The sequence below is a fragment of the Macrotis lagotis genome, chromosome 2 (assembly GCF_037893015.1).
Source record: "Macrotis lagotis isolate mMagLag1 chromosome 2, bilby.v1.9.chrom.fasta, whole genome shotgun sequence".
Classification (NCBI taxonomy): domain Eukaryota; kingdom Metazoa; phylum Chordata; class Mammalia; order Peramelemorphia; family Peramelidae; genus Macrotis; species Macrotis lagotis.
In genome coordinates, this window is record NC_133659.1 from 249400168 (window position 1) to 249422885 (window position 22718).

Below are 22718 nucleotides of genomic sequence, written 5' to 3' on the forward strand. Positions count from 1 at the left end.
TAGAGGGAAGAGAACTTTTTTCTTTCTTTTTTAATGAAAAAGTAATTTATTGACTACTATCATATGCAATGCATAGTGATCATTGCTGGGGATACAAAGTTTGCTCCTGGACAATGACTACCAGGGTGGGTTGCAAAGCACCAGAGTGGTCTGGAGCGGGGATGATGATAGTGCTATTCCAACATCTCTTGAATTATCTCCATTAAAGCTTAAAGGAAAATGGTGATCTTCCAAGCTTCAGGAGTTAATTATTACTCTTCTCCCTCTGTAATATAATTATTTGCAAGTATCTGTCCCTGCTAGACTACTATTTAATTGTAGAAAGAACTTGGGATGAGAGAGAGGGGAAGGATTCTTGAATAAGAATCTTTAGTCCTTGGTTAATGACTGACTCTCTTTGTGACTGTTGGCCATATCACTTCTCTGTAGGCCTCTGGGGAAGAGAACTTTCTCCCCAAATATTACATCCCCCCCAAACAGTGAAGTTTTCCTGCAATTCTATTCACATATTCTGTCCTGACTAGGCTAGAACAGAAGACAACAAAGTGAGTATCTGAAAGTAAGAATCAATAAAGTAGACAGAGATCATTAAGGGTAGTAATTGGTATCAGTAACCTAATCAAAGAAACAAATCAAAACCAAGCTCCATAGTCTAGTCTGGGTTTGAGTTTTTCATAAGAAGTAAGAGAATAAAATCACTATAGTAGAAGATGATTAATGACTCGATGATCTGTCATTGGTGCCAGAGAAGATTCACTGCATCCATACACCTACAACTCTGACTCAGGTTAGTATGGTGGTCCATAATTGAGATTAGAATGAAATGAGACCCTCATAGAAAATCTAACTGTAACAAAGAACTCAACCAAGATATTATGATGGGAATTCTCCACAGAGACAAGGCTCCAGAAGAGTAGCAATGATGTGGAGAAAGTGTGGATATCTTGAGATTGGTTTCAGTCAACTATATCATGAATGGGATTTTCTTTGCTTGGATGCAGATGAATTCAAAGGACATTTGTTACCATCTACCCTTTTCTCTTGTTTTGTTTTGTTTTGTTTTTAGTTTTTTTTGCAAGGCAAATGGGGTTAAGTAGCTATCCCAATGTCAATGGTATATACTATGATCCCAAGGAATATCAACCCAAGGACTCATCTAACAAAGATACTGTATGTAAACATGAATTACCTCCAGGGGACAACTGAGTCAGATCCAACCCAGACTATGCAGAATCCCAATGCTGTTCTTATTCAGTCAAACTTACTTTTGAGATTTAGATAAAGAGTTTATACTAATGAAGATAACCAGTAAACAAAGGGTCCAAAATCTGATCTTCCCAGTCATAGGTATTTCTGTTAGGAACCCAAAGTGCTTTCACATATATTAAGTATATATCCAATTTGTTGTTCAGTCATGCCCATCTCTTTGTGACCTCATTTGGAATTTTCTTAGCAAAGATACTGAATTAGCTATTTCTTTCCACAGCTCATTTTACAGATGAAGAAACTGGGGTAAATAGGGTAAGTAACTTGCTCAAGGTCACATAGCTAGGAAATGTTGGAGTCTAAATTTGAACTCACAAAGTTGTGTCTTTCTGATTCAAGGTCCAGTACTCAGTTCACTGTACCACCTAGCAGCTCCTCATTCAAATACTTCTGAATTAAACAATAGATAATAGTTGCTATTATCTTCACAATAAGAAAGTAACATACAGAGGTGTCAAAACACTCCCAAGATCATGCCATGAGCTAATATAAGAAAAGATCTTTTAACAATTATAGTTTCCTGGTGTGTCTTGTTCATTGTGGATTTTGAAATAGTTCAGATGGCTCTGTTTTTATTCAAAAATAAAATTTCTTTACTCTTCCATTCATAAGTCATACAAATTTACCTTTATGAATTAATTCTACAGTCTAGACTTTTTATCTCTTTGCATTGTTATATATTATAATTAGATCTTCAGGTTATGAAAAAAAATAAATATATTAAAGTAGAAGGGGAAATTTTGTTAATGTAAAAGTAAAATACCTTAAAAGTCCCAAAATCTATTTCTATGTGTGATTGAGTTTTTTAAAAACATAGATATTGAATCTAGATTAAATACATGATGTATTGTCATCATAGAGGGAAGACCCTTACTTCTTTACTTTTCCTTCCAAAACAGTATAGATTTCTCACACTTAATAGTAATAATAAAAGCTAACCTACATATAGTGCATTGCAATTCATGTACTTCTCATTTTATTCCTCAAAAGATAGGGGTGGCTAGGTGGCTCAGTAGAGTGCTGGCCCTGGAGTCAAGAGGACCTGAGTTCAAATATGACCTCAGACACTTAATAATTACCTGACTGTGTGACCCTGGTCAAGTCACTTAACTCTAATGCCTTGCAAAAAAACCAAAGACCAAAAAAATACTCTTCAAAAAATAAAAATAAAACCCAACCCACAAAAGTTTGTGAAATGAGTGATACAATTATCAAAGGTGTCAATATAACAAAATAAATCCAAATTGTTTTATTCAGTCATCACTGAATCACAACCTTTTTAATTTTTTGGTGTTCAGGGATTTGTTTCAGTAGATAGAACATGGTAGGAAGATAAATGAAAAGCACTAGCTGCAAAATTTGCCTATGTGAATTTAATAGATCTCAGTTTATAGAGGAAGCTATTGAGAGATAGAAGGATAAATTGATTTGCCTATAGTCATATAATTACAGAATGGCAGAGTCAGAATTTGACTTTTGGATCAAAACCCAGTGCCTCCCCCCCACAACATTCCACACAATTAAAACAATGATTAAATGAATGGATGGATAGATGAATAGGTGAATGGATGAAACTATTAAGTGTGCCAGACATTATGCTAAGTGTTGAGGATAGAAATACAAGCCAACAAGTCACTCCATGCCTTCAACAAGCTTACATTCTATTGGGGAAGAACGTATAGAGGATCTAGAAGTAGAAAGAGCAGTGGGAAAAAGAGAGGAATTGGCCAAGGATACATATGTAGCAATGTGTTTTAGAACCAACTCCAGGAGACACTGTAAGCTCCTTGAAGGCAGGAATTGTCTTCTGTCTCCCTTTATATTTCCAAACACTTAGTATACCACCTAATACATAGAGTTGTTCAGTCATTTCAGTTGTGTTTGACTCTTATTGACAAAGATACTGGAGTGGTTTGCCAATTCTTTTTCCAGTTCATTTTATAGATGAGAAACTGAGGCAAGGAGACTTGAGTGACTTGCCCCAGATCATAGTAAGTGTTTAAGGCCATTTGAATTCAGGAAAATGAGTCTTCCTCTTCCTCTTCCTTTCAAACCCTGCTCCCTATCCATCATATCACTATGGCACATCACTTAATAAATGTTTATTGAATGAGTGAATGAATATTGAATGAAGATTTGATGAAAGCTCATTTATTAGAGCCTAGGGACCCAAGGATGGGACTTCAGTTAAAGAAAGTTGATTTATATCTATAGTAGTTTAATATCGTAAAAGCATATGCACACTCAATTCTAGATTCACATGTTACTTGGACTGAATGGAAGGAAAAACAGCCCCCATCAAGATTCTACTCTACCAAAAGATCAAAAAAGAACTACCAGAAAGAGCACCAGCCCTGGTATCAAGAGGACTTGAGTTCAAATCAGACTTCAGACACTTAAAAATTACCTAGCTGTGTGACTTAGGACAAGTCACTTTAACCTCATTGCCTTGCAAAAACTAAAACAAAAAGTAAATATTTTTTAAAAAGAACTACACATTATTAACAAACTATTTAATTGGAAAAGATTAGCATAGTAGACTTTTGAAGATGAATTTCTATGGGTAGTTTCAGTCTAGTTACAATGAGTTTCTGAGATTGTAATCCTGGATATAGTTTTTGTACCATTCTGATAGGAATAGAAATGTATTGTGAGCTCTTGGGGTATTATTCTTTTGGGAACATTATTAGTGACAGCAATTAAGTCTGATGGCTTTTGGGGGAGAGAGAGATTATGTGTATACAGTTTGAACAAGAGAAGTTTGAATTTTGGAGATGGGGCAAAGGTGAGTGGAGAAAGAGATGCTGTCAAAAAGGAATGGAAACTAAATTGGGAGGAATAGAGACTGGCCAGTTTGGCTCCATCAGCTGCTGCTTCCACCTCCTGGGACCAGAGGAGTGTGGTTGAAATGAACTATGCTGAAATATTTCCCTCATGAAGATCCAAGGACAGTGATGTTCTTTAATTCCCCTTGTTTTCTTCTTCTGACCAAGACAGCAGAGATTTACTTCAGTGTTTTTCTGTTCTCTAAGTATTTTCATCATTCCTGATTCATTAAATAGCTTAAAATAATCTCACTTTAGATATATTATTATTATCCTTCATAAGATTCTTTAATAGTTTGTGCCCATACTTGCAAATGGGGGTAGGGGGAAAAAGTTGCAAGAGAAATAAATTTAGTGCCCTGAGATTGGTTTAGAAGAGAAACAAATATCTGACACATTGTCTAAAATTCTAGATTAAAAAAATTTCTAGAGAGGTGACTCTTGATGAGTTTGAGTTATTAATATTTAATCAACTTCTTGAGTAAAACTGGTTCCAGAATTTTATTTGTCTTTAAGCTAAAGCAAGTCAGCAGCCATTGCCATCTTGTGAAGAGGGGATGAGAAGGAAAGGAGGGCTTGTTGAGTTACTTATCCTTCCAGTTGTTTTCTTTTCACACATACTTTCCTCACATACAACCCAAAAGGGTAGAGCAAGAGTAGTAAATGGGGAGTACAAACTTCTTGGTGGGGAAAGAAAAGAAGTGGATGGATTTGTCTAGTCACATCTACATTCCAAAAGTTGGGGTTGGAGGAGGAGTGAGTTATCAGCTTCAACCTCCAAACTCAAATTTTACAAAAGGTCATGATGTCACAATAAATAATAGGAAAACTCAGACAGTAGGATCATTCTTAGGTCCCTTCCACAAATGAGTGCAATCTCCCCACGGAATCGTGCATTGGTAGAAAAGAGGAAAAACAACCAAGGAAAACTCAAGTTTCAACTTAAATTCATTTTTGTCTAATGTCATGGCTCCAAAAACTTTTTGTCTCTGAATTCTCACTGCTCCATCTCCCAGGAATCATTTGTATCTTGGGATGCTTTTAGCTTTTCCTTGGCATGACTTGAGAATTCCCTTCTTCCTCTCCAAATTCATCTTTTTGACCTCTAATAACAAATTCCACTGAATCAAAGGTAACTGGTTGATACCTTGCAAGGGGAAGATTCATATTGCTTTGTGGAGGTTTGATACCAAGGTCCCCCACTCCTGAGTCACTCATTCCTCCAATGTCTGCTCATCAAAGTAGAATATATGTTTGTCTCTTACAGGTGATTTATGAGGTGATTTATGCTTTTACATAAGAGTATGAACTTTGTTATCTATTTAATTGAGCAACCTGTGACTTTGTAGGAGTTGTGCCCAAATTAGGAAAAGCCATTTTTATGACTGAGGGTTCTAAAAAGATAAAAAAAAATTGTAATAGAAAAATTTCAGTACCTGATTCTTTAAGTACTGAATTGCTGATTCTTTAGGATTATGTAATTTTGAGAAAGTCACATAACTTCTCTAGATTTAGTTTACTCATTTGTAAAATGTACATAATAATGCCTCTTTGCAAGCACAAAGTACAATATATATTTTAAACTATTATTGTTATTAAAATCCAAAATTAACTTCTTTCAGAGTTGCATGCTGACACCCCAAGAGAGATTGGTGAAGAGTTTTAAGGTAGTAGCAGTTGGGTTCTAAGGTAAAGAAGGATTGAAGCTGCCCAAAGGAGTGAATAACCAATTAGGCCATGAAATGTTCAATGACAGCATGTTAACCTGTTGTTGATAATTAGGATTTTAGCTATATAAGGAATATAATAAATTATGTTGAAAGAAGATCATGTAGTATGTAGTATGTAGTAGATCATGTAGTATGAAGTATGCAGTAGAATGCAGAAAGACTAAGTGTTAGCCTGGAGTTATTTGTATTGGGAACAACTAGCTGTAAATTAATGTAAGGTAAGAGAAATCCTCTTAATCAAATGTTCACTGAGGAGTCCTGAAGTAGGGATGATTAAGAATTTAGGCAGCAAACTAAAGTGGACAGACTGCAGTTAGAAATATTAAAGCATTTGGAATCCCACGCCAACAACCACAAAGCAAATCTTGCTGAATGATATATGATATCTGCTACTGAGTGCCAGTGGGGTAAATCACACAATCCTACTGACCTTGTCTTTTATAATTAAATTATATATTTGTAAGAAAGATCCTGGTAAATTTTATGAGTTTCTCCTGATAATCTTGAGATTAAAAGACATGAGGGCACCTCTCATGAAGGTAAACATGCACCCCTGGCACTTTGTTGTGAGGCTATTTTCCTTGCCTCTAAGATGACTGACACATGAGAGTTTAGGGAATGGAATACTGGCAGAAGAGCAATCCTCACCCAATGAGCAAAAATTAATCTGTGAAAGTCTTGTCCAATTTTCACATACTTTTTCTCCATCAGTTTTCTACTCTAAATGGTGGCAAAGGGGTTGGAGGGGGTGGGAACAAAATTTCTCATTCCTTACCTCTCTTCCTCCAAATAGAAAATAGTAACTTGAAGGGAACTATTAGAACCGAAATATGGATTTCCTAGACCTGTAGTTTCAGCTCTCCTTCTTCTCCTTTTCTCTTCCTTTTTCTAAACATATGTCACATTTGAATTTTCAAAATTGGACTTTCCTAGTCTTAGATGTTACCTCATGTAATCATGGGTTTGAGAGTTCCTCAGTTTGAGCATTTCAGCACAAAATGTCTTGTAAAAAGTTTACTTAATAGGACAAAACGTGAATTTTTGAGACGTCCAGCCAAGATGGTGGAGAGAAGACAGGCACAGTGCTAGTCTGATCTTCTCTCCTAATCTTCCCTCATATATAATATGAAACAAACCTCTTAATAGAAATCCAATCTACAAAACCCAGAAAGAGAAACTAGAAGATCTACCTCAAGGTTTGTCCTCTGGGACTGTGGGTGAGTCTAGGTGCAGAGGGCAGACTCTGCCAGAACACAGGACAGAGACAGAGCCTGAGAGCTCCACTACCCTGATTGGTAGGGCAGGTGAGAGTCAGAGAGCTTGATTAGCCGGATCAGTGGGGCAGACTAGAGCCTGGAAGCCTAAAAGCAGGGCAAGCCTCATTGGCCACAGTGGCAACTAGGTAGCAGAGGCATTGGTTATGGCATTGACAATGTGGAGCTTGCCTACAGAGCTGGAGGGTGAGTTCCAGTGCAGTAGAGCTGCAGCCATACTTCCATTTAAGCTGAAGCCTCTTCCCAGACAAACACAATTATAGCCCACCTCTGCCCCAGGCTAAGAGCAGCAGACCTCCCTCAGCTATGAATAGGGAGTGCAAAGTACCTTGCCCTAGGGCAAAACTCACCATCTGACAAAGATAAAAATACTTAACAGCTTCAACTACCCCTCCAGGCTAAGGGAGAGGGCTTCAAATTAAGGTCACAGACACTCCAGAGAAAGCAACAAGCACAGCCTACTGGCCCACTTGGAGTTACTAAAACCTGTAAAGCCTCTAGGCATCTCAGCAGCAAACCTCTGTGAACCAGCCCCTCTCCAAGATAAGATTTTAGGAAAATGAAGGAAGGTCAGAGAAAAGGAGAGTCCATAGAGAAATGCCTAGAAGGAAAAGACCCTAATTCAGAGAGACCTAGAACCTCTGAGGAGAATATGATCTGGTCTCCACCACAGAAAGACTTCCTTGAAGAAATCAGGAAGGGGTTTAAAAATCAATTGGAAAATTTGGGAGAGACAATTAACACCTTGCAACAAGAAAACAAAGCATTGGAAAATACAATTGGAAAAAGGCAAAAAGAAAATAATTCTCTCAAAACCTCAAATGGTTAAATGGAAAACTTTTTCAAAAATAGAATTGACCAGTTAGAAAAGAAGCTGCAAAAGATAAGTGAAGAAAATTCTTCTCTAAAAAAATAGAATGGAGTCTGTGGAAACTAATGATTTCATGAGACATCAAGAGTCTGTTAAACACAACAACAAAAAAAATTTTTAAAAAATTGAAGAAAATGTAAAATACCTCATCAGCAAAACCACTGACCATGAGAACAGATTTTTTTAAACTGGAAAATGCTGGACAAAATTTGTTAAAAGCACCACAATAGAACATAGAGAATGTTTAAATGTGAATTTTTTTAAAAAAAAATTTTATTTAATATTTATTTATTCTCATTTTGTACAAATAATGTTTTTTTATACATTAATAAAATATTCTTGTTTAAGAATAAACAAAAATACACACTCCTGCCCCCAAATATAGACTCACTTGAGCGATAAAGTAAAGGGGAGAGAAAAAAATTAAAATTGAAATTAAAAAATAATAGTAATAATTGTAGGTATGGCCAGGTGGTGCAGTGGACAGAGCACCAGCCCTGGAGCCAGTAGCACCTGAGCCCATATCCAGCCCTGTACACCCAACAATCACGCAGCTGTGTGACATACAAGCCACCCCAACCCCACTGCCCTGCAAAAACCAAAAAAAAAAAAGAAAAAAAAAGACCCAAAATAAAGTAAAATAGTAATAATAATAGGGGTATCTGGGTGGTGGACAGACCACTGGCCCTTGAGCCAGGAGCACCCGGGTCCAAATCAAGCCTCAGACACCTAAAGATCACCCTGCTATGCAGCCCCAGGCAGGCCACACAGACCCATTTGCCCTGAACACCCTCCAAAATAATAGTAATAAAAAAATGTGCTTCAGTCTGTGTGTCAACACCACCAACTCTGTCGTGGGTGGATCACATTCTTTATGATAAGTCCATCACAAAAGTTACTTCCATATTTTTCCATTGTTGCCATTGCTGATCGCAACTCCTTCCTTTCTTATTTCTCCACTACCATGTACTATATTTTCTCTCTCCTTTCACTTTAATTCTGATGTAGGGTAGCTGAGTGGTGCAGCAGAAAAAATCCCTGGCCATGGGGCCAAGAGGACCCGAGCCCCCATACCACCCCTTAGGAACAGCATCTACCTGGCCCTATGGTCCCAGACAGGCCATCCAATCCCAGCCCCTTGAAAGAAGTAAAAAAGAAAATGTGTTATATCTGAACACTCTCCCCCTATGGTCCATGCTCTCCTCCATCATTCACATCCCCACCCTTTCCCCCTGCCCCACCTCCTTCTTACTCCAGATGTCTACACACCAATGAGTACATATGTTGTTTCTTTTCCTAGCCACCTCTGATGAGAGTGAAGATTCCCTCATTCCCCCTTGCCTTCCCCATTCCATATCATCGCAATAGCTCATTGTAATAAAGAAAAATCTTATTATATGAAATATCTCGGCCTATTCCCCCTCTCCTTTTTCTTTCCTCCCATTACATTTCCCTTTTTTCTATTGACTCCATTTTTACACCATATTTTATCTTCTAATTCAGCTTTCTCCTGTACTTCATCTATAAAAGCTCCTTCTACATGCTCTACTAATTGAGAAGGTTCATATGAGTATTATCAGTGTCATTTTTCCATACAGGAATGCATGCAGTTCATTATCATTAAGTCCCTCATATTTTCCCCTTCTTGCCAATCTCTGTGCATCACCTGAGTCCTGTATTTGAAGATCAAAACTTCTGTTCAGCTCTGGCCATTCCAACAGGAACATTTGAAATTCCCCTCGTTCATTGAATGTCCATATTTTTCCCCTGGAAGAAGACATTCAGTTTTGCTGTATAGTTGATTCTTGCTTGCATTCTAAGCTCTTTTGACTTCCGGTATATTATATTCCAAGCCCTACAAACTTTTAATGTAGATGCTGCTAAGTCCTGTGAGATCCTGACTGCAGCTGCACAGTATTTGAATTGTGTCATTCTGGCTGCTTATAATATTTTCTCTTTGATGTGGGAGTTCTGGAACTTGGCTATAATATTCATGGCAGTTGGTTTTTTGGGATCTCTTTCTTGGGGGGATCAGTGGATTCTCTCCATTTCTATTTTGCCTTCTGCTTCTAAAATATCAGGGCAATTTTCCTGTAGTAATTCTTTGAAAAAGATGTCAAGGCTCTTTTCCTGATCATGACTTTCAGGTATTCCAATAATTTTCAAATTATCTTTCCTAAGTCTGTTTTCCATATCAGTTGTTTTTTCAATGAGATATTTCACATTTTCTTCTAATTTTTCATTCTTTTGATTTTGAAGTATTGAGTCCTGATTTCTCATAAATTCAGCAGTCTCCCTGAGTTCTATTCTTTCTATGAAGGATTTATTTTCTCAGAAAGCTTTCTTATCTCTTTTTCCATCTGGCCAATTCTGCTTTTTAAAGCATTCTTCTCCTCAATAACTTTTTGAACTCCACAATTTTTTGAACTGTTTTATCCATTTGACCTAAGCTGGTTTTTAGCATGCTATTTTCTTTTCTTTTTTTTTTTTTTAGGGGTACAATGGGCTTTTATTCTATCAGCTGGGCAGAGGAAGGGGCCTGGAGACTCAGGGCACCGGAGTGCTTCCCACTGCTTTGTCATCCATAGACAAAGAGCCACAGGAGGGACGGGGCTGGGGAATGGTGGCTGCTCCTCCCTGGGTGGGGGAGGCACTCTCACAGAGCAGCAGGGCAGCAGGGTCTCTCCCCTTAAACAGCATGTGTAGCATCTGGTTATGACACAGGGGAGGAGGCATTAGTTGGGGTCCTGCCAGCTTCCATCCACCTCTGAACCTGACTCCTTGGGGGCCCTGGGCTAGAGAGGATCAGGATGGGTGGCAGGAGCCGGGGATGCATGGAGGGGCCACTTTTTGGGTGGGTCAAGGGGTCAGTCCAGGAGCTGGTATTTGGACACAGGGGTCATTCAGAGGTGAAGATATGGCTGGAGATGTCACCCAGGAGCCAGTCGACCCCCAAAAGCAGGTTCTCTCTGGTGACTGCACTGCAGCCCTGGATACACCAATGGTGACTGCGGATGCCATCTAACTCCAGGATCTCTCGAATACTGTTAGAGGACAGAGCCCCAGGGAGGTCCTGCTTGTTGGCAAAGATCAGGAGAGTGGCTCCTGCCAGGCGCTCCTCCACAAGGAGGCTCTCCAGCTTCCGGCGGCAGTCCTACATACGCTGCTGGTCAGCACTGTCCACTACCCAGATAAGGCCATCAGTGCTCTCAAAGTAGTTCTGCCAATAAGAGTGCAGTGACTTCTGTCCACCCATATCCCAGATATTCAGCTTGAACCCTTGATGCTCCAGGGTTTTGATGTTGAAGCCCAAGGTGGGTGAGATGGTGTTGATGTCCTCCCCATTGAACTTCTTCAGGATGGTGGTCTTCCCTGCATTGTCCAGGCCAAGCATGAGGAGCAGCAGCTCCCACTCCTTCTGCTTCATCTTCTTCAGGATGGTCAGAAGCCCCATGGTCCCCGTCTCCCCTCCCAGATGCTGCACCTTCCTCTAGCATGCTGTTTTCTTCAGCATTTTTTGGATTTCCTTGACTAAGCTGCTGACTTCAATTTGATGTTTTTCCTGCATCTCTCTCACTTCTTTTCCCAGTTTTTCTTCTAACTCTCTCATTTGATTTTCAAAGTCTTTTTTGAGCTCTGTCATACCCCAAGCCCAATTTCTGGTTTCTTGGAGTCTTTAGATGCAGGAGCTTGTGTTTCATCATCTTCAGACTGAGTGTTTTGATCCTTCTTGGGCTCACAGGCAAAATATTTCTCAATGGTGTTCCTCTTTTTTCTCTGCTTGATCATTTTCTCAGCCTAAGACTGGCTTTGGGGTGTTTCCTGAGCTTTTGGGACACTCCGACAAGGATCTCAGTGTGTGATGTTCCATCTTCCCTCCTGGTCTTTGAATGATTATAAGCGCCCCACTCTGCCATGGGGCTGAGGTGGGGGGGCTGCTGTTCTATTGGGGGGGCCTAGACTTCGATCAGGATCTGAATGTGGTCAGAACCCCAGTGTCCTCTTCCAGGGGCAGAGAACAGAGCTCTGCAGTCTCTCTCTTCACTCCCTTCTCAATGGGCTCATGCCTTGGGGGCTCCTGCTTACTGCCTCCACCTGCTTCTGTTTCCTGGATCTGGACTACCTTGGCCATGCTGCTTGCTGTGTGCCCTGTGGGGTGGGCTTCATGTGCTCTCTCTGGAAGAGGTCCCCTGCTGTTCCCCTAAGTTGTGCCCGGTGCTCCCCTGGGGCGTATGTCAGAAAACTCCCCTGCTTCTGTGAGTCCCGGCTCCCGGCTCCCTGGGGCTGCCTCCAAGAGGCTGAAGTTATTTTGTTCTGGCAGGCCACCCCTCTGGAGGGCTGCCCCTCCAACCCCGGGAAGCAGAGCCTTTCTGCTCTTTTCCAGGTTACCTTGAGTAGGAGAACTGCCTCACTGTGTCCCTCTGTGGGTTCTGTCTCTCAAAAATTTAGTTTGAGTCCTTAGTTTATAAGTTTTATGAGAAAGCACCTAAGAGATGATCCTCTCTTGTTGCCATCTTGGCTCAGCCCCCTCAAATGTCGAGAACAGATTGAGGAGAAATAACATGAGAATTATAGATCTTCCTGAAAAAGCTGAAGAGAAAAAAATACCTGGACTTAATATTACAGGATTTAGTGATGGAAAATTGACCTGATATCATGGAACCAGAAGGCAAAACAGTTATTCAAAGAATACATTGCTCCCCTCCAGAAAGAGTTCCTAAAATGTAAACACCAAAGAATGCTGTGGCCAAATTCCAGAACTATCAGATAAATGAGAAAATCCTGCAACCAGCCAGAAAGAAACATTTTAGATACCAAGGAGCCACAGTAAGGATTACATAAGACCTGTCTACATCAACATTAAGGCCTGGAATGAGATATTCCAAAGAGCAAGGGAGCTTGGAATGCAACCAAAAATCCACTACCCAGCAAAGCTGAGCCTTCTCTTTCAGGGGAAAAGATGGACATTTAACAAAATGGAAGACTTCTAACATTTCCTGATAAAAAAAAAACAGAACTTAATAGAAAATTTGGACATCAAACAGGAGGCTCAAGAGACACATGAAAAGGTAGAGAAAAAAACTGCTCTCCAATAAGATGAAACTGACTATGTCCCTTCCTGGGAGAAAGATTCTCATAACTCTTGAGAATTGTAACTCTATTAGAGAGAATATACTTAGCCAGAAGTGATGGACACTCATGACTTTTCTGTGCCTCAGATAGAATGATTTAAGAACAATACCTCCTTAAAAAGGGGGACAGTTAAGGAAAATGAAGGATGGAGGAGATTGAATGGGGTAAATCTCATTATATTAATAGGTACAAAAGACCTATTGTATTAGAGGGGAAGAAGGGAGGAGCTGAGAATCATGTGAATCTTCCTCTCATCAGACTAGGCCTAAAGTTGACTTACATGAACACTCAGTTAAGTTAAGAAACTTATCTTACGTTTCAAGCATTAAAAGGGGAAAGGGGAGGGAGGGGATAGGGAGGGGGAGAAGAAGGGGAACTAACAGAAGGAAGGGAAGGAAGAAGGGGAAAAGGGAAATGGGAAAGAAAGGGGGAGGGGCTGATATGGGAGGACAAACACACCGAAGGGGACAGTATTCAGAAACAAAATACTGGGGTAATTGGATAAAGGGGGAAAAGGGGAAAAATACAGAGGGAGGACAGCATGGAAGGCAATAAAGAATTCATAATTATAACTTTGAATGTGAACGGGATGAACTCTCCCTTAAAATGACAGTGAGGGGCGGCTAGGTGGTGCAGTGGATAGAGCACCAGCCCTGAAGTCAGGAGTACCTGAGTTCAAATCCGGCCTCAGACACATAATAATTACCCCACTGTGTGGACTTGGGCAAGCAACTTATCCCCATTTTGCCTTGCAAAAAAAACAAAACAAAACAAATGCGAATAGCAGAGTGGATTAAAAAACAGAATCCTACAATATGCTGCTTACAAGAAACTCATTTAAAGCAGGGAGATACATATAGAGTAAAGGTAAAAGGTTGGAACAAAATATATTTTGCTTCAGCTAAAGAGAACAAAGCAGGGATAGCAATCCTTATCTCAGACAAAGCAGCTGAAAAAACAGATCTCATTAAATGAAATAGGAAGGAGATTATATCCTCCTAAAAGGTACCATAGACAATAAAGTAATTTCAATACTAAATATGTATTCACCCAATGGTATGGCATCTACATTCTTAGAGGAGAAGCTGAAAGAGCTACAGGAAGACATAGAAAGCAAAATTCTACTAGTGGGAGACCTCAACCTCCCACTCTCAGATTTAGACAAATCTAACCATAAAATAAACAAGAAGGAAGTTAAGTAGATAGATTGTGAGAAAATGCAGATATGATAGATTTATGGAGGAAACTGAATGGGTATAGAAAGGAATGTACTTTCTTTTCTGCAGTACATGCCACTTACACAAAAACTGACCATGTACTAGGGCATAAAAACCTAATGATCAACTGCAGAAAGGCAGAAATAGTGAATACATCTTTCTCAGATCATAATGCAATAAAAATTATATGCAATACTGGAGCAGGGAGATACAGACCCAAAACTAATTGGAAACAAAATAACCTAATTTTAAAAAATGAGTATATCAAACAACAAATTATAGAAAGAATTAATTATTTCATCGTAGGTAATGACAATAATGAAACAACACACCAAAACCTATGGGATTCACTAAAGGTAGCTGCCAGAGGATATATTACATCTTTAAATGCTTACATGAATAAATTAGAGAAAGAGGTAATCAATGAATTAAATATGCAACTAAAAAAATTAGAGAAAGAACAAATTAAAAATCCCCAATTAAATACCAAATTAGAAATTCTAAAAATTAAAGGAGAAATTAATAAAATTGAAAGCAATAAAACTATTTCTAATAAATAAAACCAAGAGCTAGTTTTATGAAAAACCAGTAAAATTGATAAACCTCTGTCAATTTGACTAAAAAAAAGAAGAAAATCAAACTGATAGTGTCATAAATGAAAAAGATGAACTCACCACCAATGAGAATGTAAGTAAAGTAATAATTTGGAATTATTTTACCCAACTCCACGCCAATAAATTTGATAATCTAAATGAAATGGATGAATATTTACAAAAATATAAGTTGCCCAGGTTAAATGAAGAGGAAATTAAATATCTAAATTACCTTATCTCAGAAAAAGAAATTCAACAAGCCATTATTGGACTCCCTAAGAAAAAATCCCCAGGGTCAGACGGATTCCCAAGTGAATTCTATAAAACATTTAAGGAACAACTAGTTCCAATTCCATATAAACTCTTTGGAAAAATAGGGGAAGATGGAATTCTACCTAATTCTTTCTATGATACCAATATGGTGCTGATACCTAAACCAGGAAGGGTTAAAACAGAGAAAAAAAATTATAGACCTATCTCCCTAATGAATATAGATGCCAAAATGTTAAATAAAATCTTAGCAAATTGATTACAAGTTATCACTAGGATAATACACTATGACCATGTAGGATTTATTCCAGGGATGCAGGGTTAGTTCAATATGAGTAAAACTATTATTTTATAATTAATTATATCAATAACAAACCTATCAGAAATCATATGATTATATCAATAGATGCTAAAAAAGCTTTTGACAAAATACAGCACCCATTTCTACTAAAAACACTAGAGTGTAGGAATAAATGCTTTGCTCCTTAGAATAATAAGCAATATCTATCTGAAACCATCAACAAGCATTATATGCAGCAGGGATAGACTTGAGGCATTCTCAGTAAAATCAGGGGTGAAACAACAATGCCCATTATCACCACTACTATTCAATATCATTTTAGAGATATTGGCCTCAGCAATAAGATAAGAAAAAGAAATTGAAGGAATTAGAATTGGAAAGGAAGAGACAAAACTCTCATTCTTTGCAGATGACATGATAGAATACCTAGATAATCCCACAAAATCATCTAAAAACACTACTAGGAAATAATTAGCAACTTTAGCAGAGTTGCAGGATATGAGAGTTTATTTCATATCCTTCTGTGCTTTATCTATAAAAGCTCCTTCTACCTGCTCTATTAAATGAGAAGGTTCATATGAGTATTATCAGTATCATCTTTCCATGCAGGAATACACACAGTTCATTATCATTAAGTCCCTCATAATTTACCCTTTTCTCCAATCTCTCTGCTTCAACTGAGTCCTATATTTGAAGGTCAAACTTTCTGTTCAGCTCTGGTCATTTCAACAAGAACATTTGAAATTCCCCTGTTTCATTGAAAGTCTATCTTTTCCCCTGGAAAAGGATGTTCAGTTTTGCTGGGTAGTTGATTCTTGGTTGCATTCCAAGCTCTTTTGCCTTCTGAATTATTATATTCCAGGCCCTAGGCATCCTTAATGTAGTTGCTGCTAATTCCTGTGTGATCTTGACTGCAGCTCCACGATATTTAAATTGTGTCCTTCTGGCTGCTTGTAATATTTTCTCTTTGACTTGGGAGTTCTGGAACTTGGCTATAATATTCCTGGGTTTTTTTAAATCTCTTTCTGGGGGAGATCAGGGGATTCTCTCAATTTCTATTTTACTTTCTGATTCTAGGATATCAGGGCAATTTTCCTGTAGGAATTCTTTTTTTTTGTTTTGTTTTGTTTTTTTATTTCTTTTCAAGGCAATGGGGTTAAGTGGCTTGCCCAAGGCCACATGACTAGGGAATTATTAATTGTCTGAGGTCAAATTTGAACCCAGGTACTCCTGACTCCAAGGCCGGTGCTCTATTCACTGCACCACCTAGCTGCCCCCAGGAATTCTTTATAAATGAGGTCAAGACTCTTTTCCTGATCATGACTTTCAGGTATCCCAAAAATTTTTAAATTATCTTTCCTGAATCTGTTTTCCAGATCAGTTGTTTTTCAATGAGATATTTCATATTTTCTTCTAATTTTTCATTCTTTTGGTGTTGAACTATTGTATCTTGATTTCTCATAAAGTCATCAGCTTTATTTAGATCCATTCTATATCTGAAGGATTTGTTTTCCTCAGAGATTGCTTATCCCATCTGGCCAATTCTGCTTTTTAAAGCATTCTTTTCAATACCTTTTTTTTTTTAGGTTTTTGCAAGGCAAATGGGGTTAAGTGGCTTGCCCAAGGCCACACAGCTAGGTAATTATTAAGTGTCTGAGACCAGATTTGAACCCAGGTATTCCTGACTCCAGGGACGGTGCTTTATCCACTGCACCACCTAGCCGCCCCCTCTCAATAACTTTTTGAACTGTTTTATCAATTTGACCTAAGCTGGTTTTTAACATGTTATTTTCTTCAAAATTTTTTTGGATCTCTTTGACTAAGCTGCTAACTTTGTTTTCATGTTTTTCCTGCATCTCCCTCATTTCTTTTCCCAGTTTTTCTTATTTTTCCCTTACTTGATTTTCAAAATCCCCCAACTTCTATATTTCTTGGAGACTTTAGATGCAGAAGCTTGGACTTTCTCATCTTCTGATTGTGTGGTTTAGTCTTCCATGGGACCAAAGTAATTGTCTATGGTCAGATTCCTTCTTTTTAGTTTACTTATTTCCCCAGCCTGTGCCTGGATTTGGGGTGCCTCCTGAGCTTTTGAGTATTATTGGAAAAATCCACAAGGCCCACAATGTGTGAGACTCTGACTGCTCTCCTGGTCTATGAATGACCTTAAGCTCACCCCTCTGCCTTGGGGCTGTGAGGGGGGGAGTCACTGCTCTGGGGGCGCCTAGACTGTGACCAGGGTCTGAATGTGGTCAGAGCCCCAGAGCCCTATTCAATGGACAGAGGACAGATCTCAGCCATCACCCTCTACTCCCTTACCTTCCATTGACTGATTACTCTGGGCACAGCTGCCTGGAAGCTCCTGCTGTGTGACTCCATGGACCTACTCCTGTTTCCTGGATATGGGCTGCCACGACTGACAACACTGAGTACTGTGACCATGTTGAGTGACGTGACCACACTGAAGACCTGGGCTTCGCGCTATCTCTGGCTCAGGTCTCCCTGCTGATTTTCCAAGTTGTGCTTGGTGCTCCCTGGGGTACAGGTCAGGAAACTGCTTCTGCTGTCAGGAGCCACTGCTCCCAGGTGCCCTGGGACTACTCCTGGGAGGCTGAACTTCCTTCTCTCTGGCACAGCCACCCCTCCAATCCTATGGAACAGAGTTTTTCCTCTATTTTCCAGATTACCTTGGGATGGAGAATTGCCTCACCGAATCTTTCTGTGGTTTCTGTTTCTTGAAAATTTGATTAGAGTCATAATTTTAAGGTTTTTGAAATATTTTGGAGAGATCACCTAAGAGAAGCTCTTTTCCTGCAGCCCTCAAATTAAAAAAAAACAAGCCATTTCCCAATTGACAAATAGTCAAAGGATATGAAAAGGCACTTTACAGATGAGGAAATCAAAGCAATCTATAGTCATATGAAAAATTGCTCTAAATCATTACTTATTAGAGAAATGCAAATTAAAGCATCTCTGAGATACTACCTCACACCTCTCAGAGTGTCCAATATGACCAGAAAGGACAATGATCAATGTTGGAAGTGATGTGAGAAATCTGGGACACTAATGCATTGTTGGTGGAGCTCTCCTTTCTGGAGAGCAATTTGGAATTATGCCTAAAGGGCAAATGTGCATACCCTTTGATCCAGCAATACCACTACTGGTTCTATACCTTGAAGAGATTATGAAAAAGGATGAAATTATCACTTGTACAAAAATATTTATAGCAGCCCTCTTTGTGGTGGCAACGAATTGCAAATTAAGTAAATGTCCTTCAATTGGGGAATGGCTTAACAAACTGTGGTATTTATATGTCATGGAACACTATTGTTCTGTTAGAAACCAGGAGGGTTGGGAATTCAGGGAAACCTGGAAGGATTTGCATTAACTGATGCTGAGCAAGATGAGCAGAACCAGAAAAACATTGTACACCCTAACAGCAGCATGGGGGTGATGATCAACTTTAATGGACTTGCTTATTCTTTCAGTGCAACTACCAGGGACAATTTTGGCCTATCTGCAATGGAGAATACCATTTGTATTCAGAGAAAGAGCTGTGGAGTTTGAACAAAGACCAAAGACTATTACCTTCAATTTAGGAAAAAAAAATCTGTTATTTTATTATATAATTTTGCAAGCTCTTATACTTTAGTTTTCTTCCTTAAAGATATGATTTCTCTATCATCACATTCAACTAAGATCAGTGTGTACCATGGAAACAATGTAAAGACTAACAGAATGCCTTCTCCAGGGGGTGGGGTCATGGAAGCAAGAATAGGGGGAAAAAATTATAAAACTCAAAATAAATAAAATCTTTCTAAAGAAAAAAAAGAATTAAAATTTCAAGGCAAAGGGGCAGCTAGGTGGTGCAGTGGATAAAGCACAGGCCCTGGAGTCAGGAGTACCTGGTTTCAAATCCAGTCTCAGACACTTAATAATTACCTAGCTGTGTGGCCTCGGGAAAGCCACTTAACCCCATTTGCCTTGTCAAAATCTAGGAAAAAAAAAACATTTCAAGGCAAAATTAGAAAAAAATAGGAGAAAATGTTAGGGAAGACATTGTCTGTTATTTCTGATCCCCGATAAGCAAGGGTGTGCTGGTGAATGTTTAACAGTCAGTATTCTGAGAGAAAAATGTGCATGGTACATATTTTTAGTTTTAATCTGCATTATTGATATTTCCCCATAACTTGCTAAGCATTTAGCAAAACAATATATCAAATCTCAATTTGTAACATTTATTTATTTCCAAGGGTAAATGCTCACACTGAAAATTTTAAAATTGTCTCTCTTATTCTAGTATATCCCAACTTTCGGTTCTTGGGATATAATGATAGATGAAGCATGATCTGTTAATAAATGTATATTACTTTAGCCTAATACATTACAGATATTCAACTAGAACATTGTGAGACTTAACCTCTTTGCTACCCCTAGTTCCAGTCTCCATACGGCAGCAGAGCAGGATATTGATGATTTGCGTGGTTTTCAGAAATCTGCCAAACTGGAGAGGCCTTTACTCAATGTGATTGGGATATTTTAATGCCTTTAGGTCACCAGAAATTTGCCTCAAATGAGGCAGGGGACAAAAAAAAGTCCCAAGGATAGCTGGTTGCTTTGTTGGGAATACTAATCCTTATTGTGGGGAAATGGGGAACTCTAATCCCTATCATATCTTTTTATTCAACCCATCACTCTCTTGAATTTATACCTATAAATAACTCCAGATGGATGTCTCATAGCTATTTCAAACTTAACATGTCTAAAAGAGAACTCATAATCTTTTCTCCAAAACTTTCCTTTCTCCCTAAAGTCCTTATTAATTTTGGAAAACATCATCTTTTTTTTTATCTTAGCATGAAGACAGCCCCTAGTTCTTTTTTATTTTTTTTTGTTTTGCATTTCTTTTAATTTATTTTTTTAAAGATTTTATTTATTTTGAGTTTTACAATTTTTCCCCCAATCTCACTTCCCACCCCCCAGAAAGCAATTTGTCAGTCTTTACATTGTGGAAAACATCTTTTGAGGCATCTGGGTTTGCTACATTTCCCCTCTTCTCCTTATATTTAATCAGTTCTCAAGTTTTGTTAATTTTTTCTCCACAATATTTCTGATCCATTTCCTTCAGGACTTCATTGCTTCATGACTGGACACTTACGATGACCCAAGTCTCTCCCTTCTTTAATGTATCTTCCACACAGATGCTAAATTGATATTCCTAAATCCCACTTCTGATCATGGAACTCCCCTTTTCAAGAAACTCCAATGGCTCCACAGACTCCTCTGTTTGGTTTTTAAAGTTTTATAATCTGGCTCCAATTTACATTCCAGTCTTTTTCCCATTACTCTCTTTACATACTCGATTTTCCAGCCAAACTTGACTAGTTGCTGTTTCCATAAATGACTTTCCTTTTTTTTGTTTCCCCATCTTTGCTATTTCTCATGCTTGCAATGCACCCACCCCCTCTTCATCTAAACTCTGTAGAATTATTACCTCCCTTCAAAGTTCACTGTAAGTGCCACTTTCTACCAGAAAATTTATCCAAATAGCAGCCCATTTCTGGTAACCTCCCATCAGAAATTACTTTGTATATATTTTAATTTACACTGTCCTTTTGGTTTGTATTCTAAATATCCACATATTAGATGCTAAATAAATGCTTAGTGAGTGAATGAATCTTCTTGATACAGTTTGAACCTATAACAGTCTCTATATGGCATGGAGTATTATTGTCCATGTATGAGGAGGGGTCTGCTGCCTGATCCTTTCATGTGCTCTGGTGCCCCACTAATGGATGTAGTGACTTCTGGTTGATCCCTGTGTAGGGGTGGGTGTCACAGAGGATTGGTGACCAAGTCAAGAGTCATTTATTCTTTGGACTATAGTAAGGGAAGTTTCTTTCAAGGTGGAGCATTTGTTGGACAGTCAACACTAGATCACTCTGGGACTTGTACCAAAGGGAGTTGGAGGCAAGGGGAAGTCATTCTCCAGCTTATCCTCCTCTACCTCCTGTCCCACTAAAGGCAATTGCATTACATTCATGGGGTAAGCAATACATATATATATATATACATATATATATATATATATGCATATATATATATATATATATATATAATATACCTAGAGAAGTCTAATGTCTAATACTAGATCTGTTGTACCTTGGCTGTCTCTTGTTTTCTGTTTCCCTTGGCATGGGACACAAAACAGCCATCCTAAAAGAAGTAAACATCCAACCTTTGCAACTAGCTCTCTCATTTTTATTTTTTTTAATTTTTTTAATTTTTAAATTTTTTTTAGCTTTTTGCAAGGAAAATAGGGTTAAATGGCTTGCCCTAGGCCACAAATATAGGTAATTATTAAGTTTCTGACACCAGATTTGAACCCAGGTACTCCTGACTCCAAGGCCGGTGCTTTATCCACTACACCACCTAGCCACCCCATCTCTCATGATTTTGAAAGAGCCTAGCATATCTGAATTGGGTGTTGGTTGTCCAGTAGGAAGTACTTCCTGCAATGACACCCTTTTTGGGGTTAATGATGACCATAGCCATACCCCAGATAGTCAAGAAAAGTCTGGACTTTGACTTGCTAGTAAGACAGGGCAGATTGGGGCAAAAGTGAATTTGTTCAGCAATACTGAGATCTTTCCTACTTCTCAGGAGAGTATACTATTTTATGAACATATAAATGTGTATTTATGAGTCTTTTGTGTTTTAAGCATTTATTTTACAATGGAAGAAATAAATAACTGTCATAGCTGATAGCTATTCTAAAGTGAGTACCTTTCAAGAAGGATTCTGTTAATCTCCTTTTAAGGACACCTGAGCCAAACCAAAGTTTAGTGTTAGAAATTTTCCCTAGGACTCCTGAAGAGAGGTATAATAAGCAGGAAGATGTGAAAATAAGCATCATCATTATCATCATCATCATCATATCATCATAATTAGCATTTATAATATATATATATATATATATATATATCGAGAGAGAGAGAGAGAGAGAGAGAGAGAGAGAGTGCTTTAAGGTTTAAAATTTGCAATTATTGATACAGAGAAAGGTGGGCATAGGGGGGTGATGAGATCAGTTGGAGACAAACTTTGTAAATCTTTTGTTTGCATCGTAAAAGGAATCTTCCTTTATCATCTAATTTAGGCTACACCTGAGAAACTGACCTTCAACTTGAATTGCATTGCTTTTCTGGGGCAGCCAGGAAGCACAGGTCCTAGAAGACCACCCA

General features: G+C 38.5%; 1 pseudogene; it reads right to left on the reverse strand.

Moving 5' to 3' along the window:
• Positions 1–10865: 10865 nt before the first annotated feature.
• LOC141511587 (ADP-ribosylation factor-like protein 2 pseudogene) lies at positions 10866–11420 on the reverse strand (annotated as a pseudogene).
• Positions 11421–22718: the final 11298 nt, after the last annotated feature.